Here is a 4067-nt window from a genome sequence, read left to right as displayed (position 1 = left end):
CTCGGGAGATCATCGAGTCCAGCCCCCTGCCCAAAGGGCAGGAAGTCAGCTGGGGTCATAGGATCCCAGCAAGATAAGCATCCAATTTACTCTTACAATGTTCTCAGTCTGCAGAACTGGTAAGCTGGAAGCTGAGTTCCTGCTGGTGGGGGAATGGAGCCACATGACCAAGCAACTTCTTATTGCAACCCCTGGCTAGAAAGCATGCCACTGTATGCCACTGTGGTGATTTTGTGGTCTGATGGAGGGAGTGTGGCAGGGCCTGTCCAGGACCAGAAGCACTCCCAACTGCAGTCAAACTTAGAATGCTTCAAATGTAGGTCTGCTCGTGGCCTGTGTGAAATCCAGTAACCACTGAGATGAATTGCAACATTCCTCTTCATTTCACTGGGGCCAAAATTTCATCTGACGCCTCCATTCTAGGAGTGAATACCCCCATTAATGGGTGTCACAACAGTTATGTCACATAATTTTGAATTTGTGTCCTTGGAACTGGGTAGAAATGTAAAGATGAAAGGAAAAAAAATTAAACTGGTGCACTGGTTTAAGCACTTACTCAGGGGTACTATATAATGATGTCAGTTAAAGGTCTTCAGCGCATCTGACTATCAAATATGCTGAAGGAAAGCAAAAACCATTCTGTAGCTCTTCATTTTGATCCCACCAATTCATCTAGTCTCTTTATAATCTAATTCTCCTCAACACTGCTCCACTCTTCAGATCTGTGTTATTGTAATTGCTTCCATTGCTGAGTTAGCAGTTTGCTCCATTTGCTTCAAATGTAAGAGCACGAATGCCCTATATCAAGAACAACCAGTTTAATACGTGATATGCACTTTGTAGAATGTCTAAATTCCTATATCATGTCCTGGCTGCATTTTCTGCTGAACCAGCTTTCTTGTAAATGCAAGTCCTGTTCTACTGTGACATGAAGCTATTTCAGTGTGTGTAATATGAATTCAGACTGCACTAAACTGATGAACATCTTATGTAACTATCTCAATTTGCATTCCCCTAACTGTAAGATTTAATTAAGCTAGCTTTGGAAACTTTGCCATGATTTTATTTAGCTGTCATGAATGGCTGATTTTTGAGATTTTACTAACTTGTTTACACTAGACATCCCCCTCTTCTGAGTTATGGACAGAATAGAAATTAAGACACCTATGTTTTCCTTCCTGTCTTGCTTACTGACAATGTTATCTTTTCACTGCCTAATATTATGTCAAATTAGCACATTACAGTGGAACAGGATTTATTCAAATTAGGATTCAAGTCCTTAAACAGATATTAGTTTAGCTGATATTGTATAAGATACCATGGTTTATTGTGTGTTAGCAAATAAAATTTGGAATGGTTTAGTAAAAAGATTACAATTCTTTTAGCAAATAATTAATTGTGATATGGTAATCTTTATATATGACATGTAATGTGGCCATGGTATAATATTATCTACTCTCAAAACAAAAGCTTTAAAGATTTTAATAGTGACTCATAGATTCACAAATTGTTAGGGGCTGAAGGGACCTTGCAAGATCATTGTGTCCAGCCCCCTGCACCAGGCAGGAAAGACAACTGGGGTCAGGTAACCCCAGCGAGGTGACCGTCCTGTCTCCTCTTGAAGATTTCCAGGGTAGATGATTGTACACCTCTGGAGAGAGCTTATTCCACAGTCTGGACATACTAACTGTGAAGAAGCTTTTCCTAATGTTGAGCCTGAAATGCTCTTACAGGAGTTTGTGGCAATTACTCCTGGTTTTCCCCAAGGGTGCCCTGGTGAACAGTTGTTCGCCAAACCGTTGATGTATTCCCCTGGTGTAGCAGTAAGCTGTTACCAAGTCCCCTCTCAGCTTTTTCTTTTTTAGGCTGAAAAGACCCAAGTCCATTGGATCCAAGACAATTGGAGATTAAATACAGGGTACCCAGAGATTAAAAATATACTTTTTAAACCAGCTGATTTTTTTTTTTTATTACCATACCATACCATATCAGATGGTATATTTCCCTAATGTACATACCAAGGTCATAATTCCAAATATATGGTTTGAGAACTACCTTGAATTTCAGGTCTTAATCCACCTAAGTTCTTGAAGTTAGGAAAGGGAAAGAAAATATTCAATAGTTGTTCTCTTAAAATGTGTAAAATCTTCCTGTGTGGTTTAATAAGTATTTTTAACCTTGATTTCCCATAAACTATATCTTTTCACATGTTCAGCTTGAAAAGACATTTGCCTATAAAGGTGGCATTTTGAGTAAGAATAAGTGTACTAGGATGTGACAGGCCATCTATTCCGAATAACAAATGAAACAGAGATATTTTGAAAGGATACAATTCACTGAAATCCAGAGATACATAAAAGTTTTCAGTCTGAGTGCAAAAACACCCTTTAACTTTTGGTAGTGTTGAGGTAATGTTTTTGCCCTGATGGTCGAAGAAGTATATGAGAGGCAAGAATTCTTGTTGCATGATATTTTTATTGGACCAACAGGCTGGAGCAAGGGTACTGTGATACCTGAAAACCTGCCTATATCCAGTCATGCAGTTGGTCCAATAAAATATAGCAGCCACAAGAATTCTTGCCTTTAATTTTTGGACATTTTAAAATAGGCTTCTTTATTAATGGTAGATTATGTAATACTTTTATTATTACATATTTTAACTGAAGTAGTGCCCACAATATTCTGAAGCACTATCTATATGCCCACAAGGTGAGACAGTCCATAACAAAAGAGCTTACACTGCATACATGAGAGGGAAAAAAAGGGTATAAAAGTATACATACAACCCAACTTTTAGATAAATATGAACTGCCCCCAAATTACTCTTTACCCCCTATTTTAAGGTACTTTGGCTGGTGGGTGTCAAGGGCAAAGGGGGTTCTGAGAAGCCTGGATGAGAAGAGTCTTACAGATCAGTCTAGGGGTGGGGTTTCTAAACAACAAGAATTATGATGGAAGTGTTATAAAACAACAGGGTAAGACTGGCATCACTGAAAGAACGGTGGGGGGCAGGGTTATGGGCTCCTATAAGGTAAAAGAATGGCTAAAGAGGAGCAAAGGTATACGGGATTTCAGAATGAGATTCACAAAGGAATATAGGCTGAGCACTCATGTGCCTAAAGATGGTTTATGCATTTAAAAAAATGCATAAACTTTTGGATGCAGGGACCAGAAACCAATGCTCCTCTCCCTCCTAGAGCAGTGTTCTCATGACTGCACTATGGCATTTTGCTCTCTCGATTGGTTGCTCTCTGACTTTATGAATCTTGTATTCCTTTTTTGCAGCATCTACAGAAACAGTAAAGAGGGCCTACTTTCCAAGCCTACCTTGTCTGATAGTCAGGGCACTCTCCTGGGCAGTGAGAAAGGTGAGATCCATCAGGCTGAGGAGGTATAGAACCCAGAACTCCCACTTTTTGGGCCAGTGCTGTGAACTTTTGGCTATAATAAAAAAAAGACTACTACCACTTCCTCCTTCTTTTTGAAGGAAAGTAGCTGGAGGAAAGTAGCTGTGGGTAGATCTAGAATTTCCTAAGGGGGTGAAGCACATTACTCCTTGGACCATAGGGTGATGGGGGAAAGGATGCCCAGGGTAGGCAGGGGCCCAAGGGAAGTTGGGTGGGGATCAGACACTTGAAGGGGGAACTTCCTGCTGCCACTGACACTGTCCCCATCTGAGCTGGGGGCTGCAGGGAGCAGCTGTGTGGGATTTTGAGCTCAGCTGAGGACAGCAGTGGTAGTTAAAGGAGGGTTCTTCTTTATAGAGCCTGTTCCCTGCCAGTAGGAAATGCAGTGGGGGAGTAGCCTGTGCAAAAAGAGGGAACCCACCAATCACTGCTGCCCCTTGCTGAGCCCAGTACCCTGGACAGCTGCAGCCCACAGCCAAGCAGGAAAAGGATGACTCTGGGGCTATTTCTGTGCCCTGGTCAGGTAGGGACAACCACAATGGTGGAATGTGAACTAATGTGCTCTCCTCACCCTTGCGATGGATCCTTCCCTGGCTGTGAGTACTGAGCTCAATGCTGTTAATCATTGTTAGGTAGGCTCTCAACACCGTACTGGATTGG

At 41.4% G+C, this 4067-nt stretch overlaps 1 protein-coding gene across 1 annotated transcript in view; it reads right to left on the bottom strand.

The window, feature by feature from the left end:
- Positions 1-4067, bottom strand: part of LAMA2 (laminin subunit alpha 2) — a 434604-nt gene that overhangs the window by 64360 nt on the left and 366177 nt on the right. The window lies entirely within an intron of this gene.

This window comes from Crocodylus porosus, unplaced genomic scaffold (genome assembly GCF_001723895.1).
Source record: "Crocodylus porosus isolate Cpor-Errol unplaced genomic scaffold, CroPor_comp1, whole genome shotgun sequence".
Lineage (NCBI taxonomy): Eukaryota > Metazoa > Chordata > Crocodylia > Crocodylidae > Crocodylus > Crocodylus porosus.
This window is presented reverse-complemented; position numbering and strand designations above follow the sequence as displayed.